This window comes from Xenopus laevis, chromosome 8S (genome assembly GCF_017654675.1).
Source record: "Xenopus laevis strain J_2021 chromosome 8S, Xenopus_laevis_v10.1, whole genome shotgun sequence".
Taxonomy (NCBI): Eukaryota; Metazoa; Chordata; class Amphibia; order Anura; family Pipidae; genus Xenopus; species Xenopus laevis.
This window is the reverse complement of record NC_054386.1, coordinates 29198730-29213866: the sequence shown is the minus strand read 5'-3', so window position 1 is coordinate 29213866 and position 15137 is coordinate 29198730. Positions and strand designations below refer to the sequence as shown.

At 42.1% G+C, this 15137-nt stretch overlaps 1 long non-coding RNA gene across 1 annotated transcript; it reads right to left on the bottom strand.

Annotated features, from left to right (window-relative positions):
* Window positions 1-10153: 10153 nt before the first annotated feature.
* On the bottom strand, window positions 10154-12583 carry LOC108699907. The gene is made up of 3 exons (XR_005963863.1): window positions 11662-12583; window positions 11178-11535; window positions 10154-10674 (listed from the first exon to the last, which is right to left on the bottom strand). It is a non-coding gene; the product is annotated as an uncharacterized LOC108699907 (long non-coding RNA).
* Window positions 12584-15137: the final 2554 nt, after the last annotated feature.

Below are 15137 nucleotides of genomic sequence, written 5' to 3'. Positions count from 1 at the left end.
ATGGCAGCTCAGAAACCACTGCAGTCTGCATCAGAACCGATTAATAATCAGCCCCGTAGCATCCGCATCTATGAGATAGATGTGACCCAATTTTCTGCTTGATGATGATATACTGTATCTCTACAATGTGGGAAAAATGTGAGACAACAGCTGCTAATTTAGGGTCATGTGGGGGTTCTGACCCCTTCCTCCTCTCCCCAGAAAGAAGGATGGCCTTATTTATCAAACTCCAAACTTTTCTGCCTATTTAATGAATATAGTCTAGAATGCAAACACAAAAATCCGAGTTTTTTTCCGAATGGCTGGATTTTTTTCAGGCAAAAGAAATGAAAAAATGCGGGCTTTTCAGGAAAAAGCCCAATTTTTTCAGATTTTTGCCCAAAAAGTCCGAAATAGTCACATTTTCAGGCCAATTCCAGTGCAGACCACAGAAACTTCCAAATAGGATAGGGACTTCTCCCACTGACATATACAACCTAGGCAGGTCTGAGATGCCGGATTTTCAGATTCTGACTTTTACCATCCTCGGGGTATAATAAATCTCGAAAAAATTGCTAAAAATTCAGATTTTATATAAAATGAGTTTGAGTTTTTAGCAATTGGGCTTTAATAAATAACCACCTTAATGTAAGATACACTCAGAAGTGCAACTGAAATGCAGTTTTCCTAGTCTTTAAAATCTTCTTTAAAAAAAAAAAATCTTTTAGCTTTTTGTCGCCACCTAGGGGCCAAACTACGGATCATTATGCTGCTAAGGCTATATACCAGAACATTAAAGGGTTTGATCACCTTTAAAATACCTTTTTAGTATGATGTAGAGTGATGTTCTGAGACAATTTGCAATTGGTCATCAGTTTTTATTTATTTTGGTGGCTTTTTAGCGATTTAACTTTTTGTTTCGGCAGTTGTCCAGTTTTGCATTTTAGCGGCTATCTGGTTGCTAGGATCTTATTGACCCTAGCAACGAGGCAGGGGTATAACTATAGAGGAGACCCTGCCGCTGCAGGGGAGCCCTGGAGGTATCGGGAGCCTGATGAGACCCAAATAATGAGTGATTTCAACATAAATTGGTAAAACAGGACAATCTCTGGATACATTTTGGGTAACATCTAGTTACTCCACTGAATGAGAGACTGGAATATGAATAGGCAAAGAACTGGATAGGAAGATGGCCAATAAAACTTAACAATAAAACTGTAACTTCAGAGAGCAATTGTTTTTTTTTTGTCTGTCAGGGGTCATTGATTAGGAATAGGCACTTCTATAACATACTAAAAGTTAAAATGAAGGTCAGCCACCCTTTTAACCTACAGTTACCATGAATCCACTTACTCTGTCCCCGAAGATTTGTTGGAGGGGGGTAGATAGTAGAATGATGGTTCTACCGGCCTGTTTGTCTTCCCTGTCTCTGCTGCTAAATTCCAGTATGCCTTTTCTCTACAGCCCTAACCAAATTCCCCCTATCCCTACACCTGCCCTTATTCCAGCCCACCTGGATTACTGTAATCCAATAATAACCGGCACTCCTCTGTTCTCCTTTGTACAGTTTAGACCTGGATTAAGGCTCCAAATAGTTATTGGCTTGGGTGGGGCAGGGTTTAAGCCTCCTTATAATATTAGTGTAATGTGATTTCCATGCCCCAAGCCTATCATTTACACAACATCTCCCCCCCCCCTCCAGGAGACACTGGATGAGCAGAGGCCGCATATTTAGCAGGACTAGAAACACCGTGATGCTCTAATTGCCAGCAAAGTCGCCATCCAGCAAAACTGCCCTTGGTCTCCTATTGTGAGGCTTCTTTCAAGTCCATGGTTAGGGGTGCAACAAAAGAAACCTGTGCCTACTCAACTAGTTAAGGGTAGGGACACACTGGGCGATTTGGGGAGTTTTAGTCGCCTGGCGACTAATCACCGCGACTTTTCTCCCCGAATGCCTCCCCTCGCTCTGCGCCTGGCTAAAATGAAAAATCGCCTACGCTAATCACACGCGGCGATTCGTTTTCCGAAATCGCCCGAAGTTGCCTCACGAGGAAACTTCGGGCGACTTCGGAAAACGAATCGCCGCGTGTGATTAGCGCAGGCGATTTTTCATTTTAGCCAGGCGCAGAGCGAGGGGAGGCATTCGGGGAGAAAAGTCGCGGCGATTAGTCGCCAGGCGACTAAAACTCCCCAAATCGCCCAGTGTGTCCCTACCCTAAAGGAGTGGTTCACCTTTAAGTTAACTTTTAGTATGTTATAGAATGGCTAATTCTAGGCATCTTTTCAGTTGGTCTTAATTTTTTAATATAGTTTAATTATTTGCCTTCTTCTTCTGACTCTTTCCAGATTTCAAATGGAGGTCACTGAAAAAACAAATGCTCTGTAAGGCTACACATGTATTGTTATTGCTGCTTTTTATTACTTATACTTCTATTTAGGCCTCTCCATTTCATATTCCAGTCTCTTATTCAAATCAGTGCATGTTCGCCAGGGGAATGTAGCAACCAGACAGGCTGAAACTGAAAACTGGAGAGCTGCTGAATAAAAAGCTAAATAACTCAAAAACCACAAATAATAAAAAACAATTGCAAATTGTCTCAATATCTCTCTATACGTCATACTAAAAGTTAATTTAAAGGTGAACAATATGGATCAGCGCTCAGAAGTGAGGTTACTGACGGTAAATAGTACAAAACTCTTTCAAATAATGGTGTACACAATACACAAAGTACTTTAGTCCGTCTTACACCTAAATGTGAATAAATTTTAGGCTCATTTGATATTATATTGTTTTTTGGAAAAAAGGAGCATCAGCCTGGGAGAAAAAAGTGTTGTAGAAGCCGGTAAGGAAGATACCGGGATCTCGCGAGAGCAGCGACCATTGGGGTACAGGCATACGGGTGAGCTCCGCCATTCACCATGCTAATACTTTCTGATGTACTATTTACCCCCTGATATATATTTAATAGTTTAATACATTTAATAAATAAGTATTTATGAAGAAGGGGAGGACAGTGAATAACAAGGAAGGAACGCAAAATGCATTTGTGCTCAATATATTTTTCCGTTTTTAACCGTTTCCTCTTTTTAGGGTAAAGTAAAGATAGACATAGTAGAGTGCGAGTGAGATGATATTTAAGGAAAACAAGGGCAGCACAATTATGCGGTTGAGTGTAAAGATACGGTGGCAAAGTGCCCTGTCAATCTTCTTGTAAAATGTTTCAATATGTTTCAGTTCATTTAAATTGTAGCAAAGTGTTTCAAGCTGCTTCAGTTGATTAAAGGGATAAGGGATTGTTAACGGATGTTTTGGGACTTGCTCTTAATTAATTTCAATTGGTTTAATGAGGTCATTTCCGGATTAAGAATTCAAATAACCGTTAGTTACAATGTATGTTATACCTATGACTACGTATCTGTGATACGAAACGCGTCAGGATTAAGATGTTTTTAATATACTGAAATAAACTTGAAGTTTTTACCCAACGAGTGGAATGCGGAGTGCTTGCCAACACTTATGCTCCTTTTAGAAATAAATGCACTGGCTATGGGAATAGGAAATAATGCCTGAGCCTTCTCAATCGCATTCTACCCTGTTGTGTTATTGTGCGGCTGTTGCAGTCAGGCTAATGTCCATCAACACAGAAAGTTGAAATTTCACTTACCGTAATTTCTCTTTCCTTTTCAGTCCAATTGTCAGCACACTAAAGAGAATTGGTGTCTCTTAACCCAATTGGTAGGACAGTAGGAACAATAAAGTTTTTCTCCTATAAGGACCCACCCCCCCCTCCTCCCCTCATGTTCTTTTCAAGCAATAACCACATCAACACTGAATGCATAATAGTTTAATAGGGAAGGGATAGATCAATTGTGCTGACAATTGGACTGAAAAGGAAAGAGAAATTACGGTAAGTGAAATTTCAACTTTCCTTAACGTCCAATTTCAGCACACTAAAGAGATCTAGCAAGAAAGGGTGGGATTCAGGAATTCTTCATGTTTGATTGCAGAATGGTTCTACCAAAAGCTGCCTCCTGGGAAGCCTCTATGTCTAGTCTGTAATGCTTAGAGAAAGTGTGGAGACTTGACCAAGAAGCCGCTCTGCATATCTGATCCATAGGAACCAGGAATTTTTCTGCCCAAGATGAAGCCATCGCTCGGGTTGAATGCGCCTTCACAAATATTGGAGGTGAACGATCATCTGCAATGTAACAAGTTTGAATGGTATCTTTGATCCATCTAGCCAAAGATAATTTTGAAGCTGTCTTTCCTTTGTTATTTCCACCAAAAGATATAAACAAGCTTTCTGATACTCTAAATTCCTTTGTTCTCCTGATATATTCTTTGAGAATTCTTCCCACATCTAATGAATGTAAACGAACTTCTTCAGGCGTCGAAGGTGTAGGTAAAAATGTAGGTAAACAAATTTCCTGATTTATATTGGACCAAGACGCTACCTTTGGTCTGAAATGAGGTGTTGTTCTCAGTAAGACGTAATCCTGAAAAAATCTTATATAAGGTTCCTTCACTGATAACGCCTGAAGCTCACTGACTCTCTTGGCTGATGTAATTGCTGTGAGAAACAGTGTCTTGAAAGACAGATGTTTTAAGTCTACTTTCTCCAATGGTTCAAATGGAAAACCACACAATCCTTCCAGGACCACATTTAAGTCCCACTGTGGGATGGGTTGTAAAACAGTTGGTCTGAGCTTTCCTGCAGCTTTTATAAACCTTTTAATGAGAGGATTCCCAGAAAGCCTGATTCCTAAACAAGCCGACAAAGCGGAAACCTGCACTTTGAGAGTATTTGGTCTAAGATTGTTCTCAAGACCTTTCTGTAGGAATTCTAAAATGTGACTAGTGTTAGTCTCCGACCAGCAAAGCTTCTGGGAAACACACCATCTCTTAAAAGCTTTTACAATCCTGGCATATACCTTTGATGTTGAAGGTTTTCTTGATTGAAGTAAAGTGTTAACTACCTCCTTTGACAGCCCTAATTTGTCTAATAAGGGCCCATCAACTTCCAAGCTGTTAACCTCCACCTGTGTAGATCCAGGTGAATCTGATGGCCCTGCTCCAGTAGATCTTTCTTCATCGGGAGGATCCAATACTCCCCGTGACACATTTCCATCAGGCCTGAGAACCAACTCCTCTTCGGCCAGAAAGGTATTACTGCTATTACCGAAGCTTGTTCTCTTCTGATTTTCTTTAGGACTCTGCCGATCAGGGGGATGGGAGGAAAAACATACGCCAGTCTGAAGTTCCACCGTATGGAGAACGCATCCAGGACCCAGGGGTTGTCCTCTCTGTACAGGGAGCAAAAACTGTAGGTCTTTGCATTGTGCCGTGTTGCCATTAAATCCACCTCTGGTACACCCCATCTGTGGATAATCGTCTGAAAGACCTTCTGGTTCAATGACCATTCTCCTGGGCAAACCTTTCCCCTGCTCAGCCTGTCTGCCAGAAAATTGTCCTTCCCCCTGATATGGATCGCCTTGATATCCAGAAGATTGCTCTCTGCCCAATCGAGAATCTTTAAAGACTCTGTGAGGAGAATCCTGGACCTTGTGCCACCTTGTCTGTTCAGGTAGGCTACTACTGAACTGTTGTCCGTCTGGACTATGACAGCAAAACCTCTGATCTGTGACTGGAATGCCTTCAGAGCTAGGAATACTGCCCTTAACTCTCGGAAATTTGATGAGAGAGAGCTCTCTACATGATCCCAGGTCCCCTGGACAGTACGACATTCCAGATGAGCCCCCCAACCGAATTTGGAGGCGTCCGTCGTGACAATGAGCCAACTGTGTTCTCTTATTGATCTCCCTCTCTCCAGTCTGTCCTTCTGGAGCCACCACTCCATCGAATGCCATACTGGTTCCGGAATGAAGATCATTGAATCCAATGTAGCTATGTTCCGATCCCATCTGGATAGTATCTCGTGTTGAAGCAATCTCATGTGAAGACGGGCCCACGGAACCGCTTCTATGGATGCTGTCATAAGGCCCAAGACCCTCATCATCTGACGGAGAGAAACTGGAGAGCGATATTGCCATTTCCTGATCTGTAGCTGAAGGGCTACAATCCTCTGGTCTGTCAGTCTTATCGACATCTGTTCTGTGTCTACAACAAATCCCAGAAATTGTTTTTGTCTTGCGGGAAAAAGGGAGGACTTTTCGAAATTTACTATCCAGCCTAGAGCCTCTAGGACTTTGAGTGTTCTCCGAATGTGTACTGTTAGCAAAGAAGCCGTTCTGGCTTTTATCAGCCAATCGTCCAAATACGGGACAATATGGATCCCCTCTTCTCTGAGACTCGCTACTACAGCTACCACTACCTTTGTGAAGACCCTTGGAGCAGAGGTTATTCCAAAGGGGAGAGCACGAAACTGAAAATGCTGGACTTGATTGTTGACAACCACTGCCACTCTTAAAAACTTTCTGTGCTTTGGAAAAATTGGAAGGTGCAAATATGCATCTCTTAAATCCAGAGTGGCCAAGAAATCCCCCTCTTCCAAGATTTGTATGACTGATCTTATAGACTCCATCCGAAAATGCTTCTTTCTTATGAATCTGTTTAATTGTTGTAGATCGACTATCATACGAAAAGTTCCGTTTGGTTTTGGAACTAAAAAAATTCTGGAATATGTTCCCAGACCTTCTTCCAAAGATGGAACTTCCTCTATCACTCTCATCTGAAGAAATTTTAGCACGTATTCTTCCAGTGCTAACTGTTTTTGAGGAGAACAGGCTCTCTGGGTAATGCAAAATTGATGAGGTGGTTTTCTTAGAAATTCTATCTTGTATCCTTCTTTTACTAAATGAAGGACCCAAGGGTCGGTTACCCATAACTTCCACTGAGGAAAGAAAAAAGCCTCCCACCTCTAGTCTTCTGGCGTCATGAGGAGAAACGATGTCCTCCTGGGACACCTCTGAATCTTCCTCTTGTAGTTCTGGCCCTTTCTTGACCTCTGAATGATTGAGGTCTATCTTCCTCCTTTTCGCTCTCTTGGAACCTTGACTGACGAGTTCTGGGCGGAGACCTTCTTTGCCTGCGAAAAAAGAAATTTCTACTGCGTCTATCTCTATCTTGTGTTAGAGACTTTCCCTTTTCATCCAAGAGTTTTTCCATGAGTGTATCCAACTTAGATCCAAATAAATGCCCTGGTTCAAAATCCATGTTACACAGATTTATCTTAGAGGTCGAATCTGCCCTCCAGGGTTTTAGCCATACTGCACGCCTAGCTGTCGTTGCTAGCGCCATATTTCTGGATGCAAGTTTCAATGCTTCGATTGATGCATCACATAGAAATTCTGAAGCAACCTTGATTATCTTCATCTCTTTTAACATGTCCTCTCTAGAGATTTTACTTTGCATATCCTCTTCCAACTGGACTACCCAGTTCCTGAGAGCTCTGGACACCTCAGATGCTGCAATAAGAGGCTTGCACTGATTTGATGAAGTGGAATAGATTCTTCTAAGAGAACACTCCGCCTTGCGGTCCATTACGTCCTTAAGACCGGACCCATCCTCCACAGGAATTGTGGTCCTTTTAGATAGGCGTCCAACGGCAACATCCACTTTGGGTGGTAATTCCCATACTTTAACTTCATCACTGACTGGGAACAGTGTCTTAAATCTTTTACTAATTACAGGAGCCTTATCCGGATTCTTCCATTCGAATTGAATGAGATCCTTAATTACCGGATGAAGTGGAAAAACCCTTTGTTTACTCTGAGTCCATCCTTTCTCCTTTTCTGGGCACAAGGATCTTCCTTCCTGATCCTCAATAGCTGTTCTAACCGCCTTAATTAGTTTAGACACTGATTCCGTCTGGCATACTGCCATCTCTGTTTCTTCCTCCTCCGAAGAAGAAAAAACTTCATCGATTACTGTATACTCTGCCCCATCCAGGGATCCTGGAGACTTCTCCACATCTCTTTGTGCAATAGACTGTTTAATCTCTGAAAAAGATTGTTGGAGAAAATCTTTAAGCCATGACAAAGAACTTTCTTCTTGCTGAGGTGCATTATCTGTTTTAGCTAAACATTCCTCACAACGTCCTCTCTCATAATTATCTGGTAACGGTACATCACATACACGGCACACCAAATGCCTTGTCTTAGATTTTCTTTTCCCAGAAGATTCTTGACTAGACATCTGTAACATAAACACATATACATTGTGGTATATACTGTGGCATAAGAATAATCCATGTCTAGTAGAAAGACAGAGAGGAGAGGACGTGAGCATACCTTAGGCTTTATCCCAGGCAAATACAGCTTTTAGAACCCAGCATACACGCACAGCTGACAGTAGGAAGCAAATCACAAATGCAAGCGCATCTCCTTTGGGGTCCCGCGCTAAACTCTTCCTGCTGGCGTAAATATGCGCTTTCCCAGCGTGTAGACGCGCGATGACGTCAGACGCACCGTCTGACTGCGTGATTACGTCCACTGTGCCTGGAATGCGGAAGTACCGGACTTGCCGGTAAAAAACTCCGCAATTGCTCACAAGGGGCAAAAACTGCAGCGATACATACTCCCCTGTAAGGACCACCAGACTCGCTGGCTCCCTACCCGTCCACAGCTCACTTGGAGCCGGAAAAAAGAAAAAAATGACGATCCTACCATCCTACCTAAGGTAGGACAGAAAAAAGCATGAGGGGAGGAGGGGGGGGGTGGGTCCTTATAGGAGAAAAACTTTATTGTTCCTACTGTCCTACCAATTGGGTTAAGAGACACCAATTCTCTTTAGTGTGCTGAAATTGGACGTTAAGGAAAACCTTAATTCAGCCCTTACTGCCTGGTGTGTTTATTTGCTTCACACATGGGGAGGATTGTGACCAAGAAATGTAAACTTGAGCATCTTCTAGCCGAAACCCACCTCTTGTGCACAGTGAGGATTCAGGTCCTACCAATGTAGACACACACCATATGTATCTGTATATATTTATTATGTGGTTTGTCTCCCCCATGTATACTTTTATATACATTGTACTTTTATGCACTGTACAGAGATGCGGCTCCTTAACAGCGCTTTACAAATATAGTTATACATACATACATACAAGTGTTGCCCAACCCAAGATTCCCCACCACTGTCCCAAACTGGTCAACAAGGGTATAACAAAGGATATCAGTGGCAAAGCTAGATGTCTATAAGGCTATGAGGGACAAGGTATGGTCCTGTGATTTTCCCACACCCTCTCCTGACTGCACCCAGGGCCGCCATTAGAAATCAACAACAAAATTTTTGGGGCCCCCTGGGCCCCGCCCACACTGACGTCCAAGCTCCACCCCATATGCCGCCCACTCCACATCGCAGTTAAAAGACCACACAGACATCAGCGCTAAAAAAGTAACCCCACCCCACACAAGTTATAAGAAGCTATTGATGGTCAGGGCCCCCTTATAAAAAATTGGGGGCAGGGGCCCCCTTATAAGTTAAAAAAAACTTGGGGCCCCAACAAAAAAAAATGTAAAAAAAGAAAAAAAAACATTGGTGGCAGGGGCCCCCTTATAAGTTAAAAACAAATTGGGGCCCCAAAATTTTTTTTTAAAAAAAAACATTGGTGGCAGGGGCCCCCTTACAAGTTAAAAAAAATTGGGGCCCAAAAAAAATTTTTTTCTAAAAAAAATTAAAAAACATTTGGGGCCCCCCAAAAAAATTGGGGCCCCAAAAAAAATGTTTTACAAAAAGATTGGTGGCAGGGGCCTATAGAATATTAAAATAATACATTGGTGGCCAGGGGATTAAAAAAAAAAATACACAAACTTGTGTTCAGTAGAATTGAACTCATGGCTTCAGTACTTTAACTTCGCCTCCTTTCGTGACTTCGGGTCTTTGCGCCGCTTCAGGACTTCGGCTGTTTTCGTGACTTCGGGTCATTTCGGCGCTTCGTGACTTCGGGTCTTTTCAGCGCTTCGGGACTTCGGCTTTTTCCGTGACTTCGGGTCTTTTCGGCGCATCGGATTCGGCTTTTCGGCACTTCCACATTCGGCAACGCAGAGGGAGGACGTACGGCTCGGGCACTCGTAAGGGGGGCCAGGATCTTCAAAAAATGCAGCGCTGCCGGGCCCCCCTTCATGCCCGGGCCCGGTATGCTTGTCCCCTCTGCCCCCCCCTAATGGCAGCCCTGACTGCACCATAGTGCACATGGCCTGTAATCTCACAGTACTTGGGCCCATAGTTATACTGTTATGCCCCCGAGACATAGACAGTGAATATAAATAAAATATATCATATCTGCTCTGTGTCCACCTATATTTCCCTGACAACACACATATCCCTGCCTGCATCTCAAGGGCCACATTTAAAGTCTGCAGTAGAAAAATCTCTATTTATATTTAGGAGGTATTTAAAAATATATCACATCCCCCTGAGCTGAGACTGAAATCTCCCCATTATCCCAAATTTGTACAGACAAGGGGCATGGTGAGGGCAGACTGTGGAAGCGGTTAAGTGGATATAGGAGTTGCCAAATGTCCCAAGTGTTAATAAGAAAATGTGGGGCGTTCCATGTCTGCAAGCTCAGGTACAATGTATAGTGACAAGAGCTGGGACCGACTCACCATCTATTTAATTGAAGCTTCAGTGGTTGTGCTTCTCTTATCAGGTGCTCCACCGATGCTTGTGATTCACTTACGTGGTTTTCCCTCGGCCATTTCGATGGTTATCCCCAGCGACCAGATGTCACACTGCAAAAGACACACCAAAGAGCATTAGAAGGAGAGACTTGGGTTATTGGCTGTTTAATGAAATCTAAGTAAAAAGGCTACACTTATACAATTCTCTTTTAGAAACATATACATATATTATCATGGGTGCAAAGGTACACGCCATTCTCCTTAGCTCAATTATGGCCAAAACACAACAGAATACAACTTAAAATAGCCCAATGCACCCCCTAGTAAATGAACACACCATGGTATATGTAAAAGTGAAAAAATGCTTTATTATATATAAACGTGTATACAGCAATACATTTCCATTACAAACAATAGCAGTTACAGTACATAACACCAGCGTCACAGTGCGAATGAGCAAATATATTAAAGCAGACACATTGTGCAAAAGGTTAAGAAACCCAAGGTTTCGGAAAAACTCCTTTCTCTCCATGAGAAAATGACTGCTTCTATGTCCCATTAACATCGATAAGTAAATGCTCGGTGTAGTTACAAGTATTATAAGTACAACATACTTTGGTGTCGTACGCCAGGCGCTGACCCTTCTGCCTTATGGCCTCGGGTGCCATCCAATGTAGAGTCTCATCCGCCTCGTGGCACAATCCAGTATGCGGGTCCAGGTCCCAGCTGTTTCCAAAGTCGACTGAAATGACAGAATCTATTAATGGAAAATAACTTGTTTAACCACAATAAGATAGAAACCTGAATTATGAAACCCCCTGACTCCATATTCACAGAAGCTCCCCATCATCCATTACTCTTATAACAGTAAGTTTTACTCACTGATTTTCACTTTGGCCGTCTCTGTGAGCATGATGTTCATGCTCTTGATGTGTCTATGAACGGCCGGTTCTTGTGGATGTGGTGCAGCCCCTGGGGAGATTGAGATGTAGGTTATAAGACTATAACAGACATAAGATTAAACATTCCCAACAAAGAGATTGTATATACAATATGTGCAATTAAAGAAGAGTCCTTAAGGGGTAAATCTGGCCTTACCTTTAAAACCTCCTTGCAGACATAGCCAATCCAGGTCTCCTTCAGGTATTGGCCATTGGTCTTGCTGATGAGGTTGGAGAGAGAGCCTCCACCACAGTATTCAAGAACAATCTGCAATATATAGACATTATTTAAGGTCCTGTTTTCTGTCACTTCCAGTGGAGATTGCTTTGGCATAAGAGGAATGAACACGATACAGTAAATCATTTCTTACTTCCAAGAGCTCCGATGAGCACTCTGTGAGTGGAGCCCTGTAGTAGGCTCCATAGTAAGAGAAGATGTTCTTGTGGCTGCCGAACTGCTGGAGAAACTTTAGCTCCCTCACGACTGACTCTTCATCCTGGAGTGGAATAATAGAAATCCCTTTAGCTCACATAGGCAACTACACAAATAGGATTGATATTTAGAGAATGGAATTATAAAGATACAGTACTCGGCTGATGTTGGCGATCTTCACTGCTACCACGCCTTTACGATGGTGTCGTCCCTGTAATACAGACAGAAAGGTTGACTTATATACAAGTAGGAAAGAGAGGGTCTAATGCAGCCCCCAAACCCGAAGCTTGATATGTCTGCCTAAATCATTGTGTGATTGTGTGTAGTGATAACAATCTTGTTCAGTTCCCCTACTCTCTAGGAATTGGTTGGTCCCTTACCTTGTAGACGTCTCCGGTGCCGCCCTCTCCAAGAAGCACATCCTTAGTCAGCCGACCATCAGGAGGCTGGAAAATAAAATAGAAAAAAGAAGGATTTTATTGATACCATAATATTCCCCAGGGTACAAAACATGTCTCACTTAAGGCAGTAGTGGTGAGTGTTTTAACCTCCTTTCTACTCACCTTATAAATCTCGGAGAGGGGTCTGGATTCCACCTGTGGCTGAAGGAGAAGAGAAAGACTCTATTACATTCTATACTTTATTTACAAAGTGAGATACAGAGAGAAATATATTAATAGCATTAGAGGAGAAATTTGAACAGCAAGTGGCCAACTGTCACTCCAAACACTGTCAGGGACCCCTGTTATATGGGAACATGGGAGATTTCAGACTTTTCCCCTTAATAATTTCTTAACTTTCCCTTAAAAGCTTTTTTAAGAAGTAAATGTTATATACAAAGTGAGATACAGAGAGAAATATAAATATTAATAGCATTAGAGGAGAAACCTGAACCAGATGTTGCCATAGTGACCCCTGTTATATGTTAACATAGATTTCAGACGTGACTATGAAGATTTTCATTCATCCAGGTCATGGTATATCTAGTATAGGTAAATCTAAAAACAACTGGACTTGCTGAGTAATCAATGAAGACGTTTCACTACTCATCCGAGCAGCTTCTTCAGTTCAACTGACTGGTGTGGGAAGTTCTCGTCATATAAACTCTTCCACTAATCCAATCACAATGGCCCATTGTAACTCTTCAAAGAGGTGACATCTGAAGAAATTCCCAGAGGTGTAGATTCTGTTTAGTTGCTGTGATAGGATTATCCAATGTGTCATGCAACTCCTAGAAAGAAGTGTTACTTGTGAGAGTTGCATGAATGGATGTGTGAAGTGTTCTGAAACCACCGGGGTACAGATGTTCTAACATCTGTACCCCCGCGGTTTCAGAACACTGAAACTGTATGTAGTGGACAGGTGGTGTCGAAGGCCCCCGCCTCTGTTCAGGGATGGTTTCTCCACCTTGACATAAATCGCCTCTTTCACGCCTTGTTCAAACCAGCGGTCTTCTTTATCCAATATTTGGGCCTTGCTATCCTCAAAGGAGTGTTGTTTTTCTTCAAATAGCGATTTCCTTCATTTCTGCCATTATTTCACTTAATGCCCCCGTGTATCAATGCTCCACTCACCTCTGATCCCAGAAATAAAAAAGTGAATTTACAGCCAATCACGTTTTATGTATATATCCTGTGGGGTTTAGGTCATAAATCTTTGATAAGGAATATTAAGTCTAATGGCCAATGTAAGAAGTCTCAATGAGTGAGCCCTATTGAAACCTCCAATGAGCCTCTATGGATATGAAGCTTACACAGAAGATAATTACCTGCCCTGGGATGTTGCACCAACTGCTGAGGGAGCCCCATTCTGCCATCTTTAATACTGGCATCAATATTCTCTCCCAGTGTGCGTTTGATGGTCTCCAGTGATGTACCACCTCTACCAAAGGTTCCCATCCTTCTTGTAGAGAGGTAAAGTCCTCACACCATTGGAGAGCACGTCTGACTGAGTCACTGGGAAATTGGAGTTACAACAAAGGTAAAATGTATAAAGTTCATCTTTAATTCTTATCACACAGACCAACTGCAGGAATTTATACTTTGCTTCGCTGAAAGTTGCGCAGATTTAGATATGAGCAAGACCTTTATAGAACTGAATAAAATAGTTAACATTTAACTGTGAAATCTTCTTTTCATTAATCTGGGATCCACCTGTATTGCTCGGTGCATTAAAGGGGAACTAAAGTTTAAAATAGAATAATGCTAAAAAATGCTGTATTTTGTATACTAAACATAAACATGAACTTACTGCACCAGAAGCCTAATTAAACAAATGATTTATGTTTTCAAGGTTGGCAGCAGGGGGTCACCATCTTGTAACTTTGTTATACATCTTTGCAAGACATGTCAATCGGGCAGGTTTAAAAATACCATCGGACTGCGGCCCCATCTGTTTGTAGGTGCGGTCCTGCGATCCAACTGCCCGTTTTGGCAGCACTATGATCCGATTGTTGGGCCCTAGGGCTCACGATCGGATCACAGCGATATCGCCCACCTCAAAGTGGGCAATTTGGGGAGAGATCCGCTCGTTAGGCGACTTCGCCAAATGATCAGATCTCTCTGTGTATGGTGAACTTAGACAGGATATTAATTAGCTGGTTCTTTTATAAACTTTACTTTGCAGAGCTGCTTTAGGCACACACTTCAGAGACTCCATGGACATGGTGTAAAATCAAAAACCTGTAATCTTTATTCCACAGATAACACCTTAAGCGTTTTATGTGTTTCCACATGTAGTCATAGGCTGGTTCTTTTATAAACTGACTAGTTTCTATCCCTGTACTGGACCTGTCAGGTATTTGCCTAATACAGATAGTTACATAATTAAATTGGGTTGAAAAAAAGACAAAGTCTATCAAGTGAAAACCCAGCATCCATACACACACCCCTCCATACTTTCACATAAATTATATATACCCAAATCTATACAAACTATAGAGATGGTTCATGTACGTTAGAGAAGGTCCTTAGATAGGATAGGGATTAGCTTGTTCATATATGAACTGACTAGTTTCTATCCCTTTACTGAACCTCATATGAAATAGCAGTAAAACAGCTGAACACACGTTGATGGATTTCACACATCTTATATATGAATAACTAAGTACTATCTCTAAAAATGGCAGAAATGTGTCCTTTAATGAGTTGCAAGTACTTTTCTATCTATTTAACATACCAAAAGTTAATATATTGGGAGGG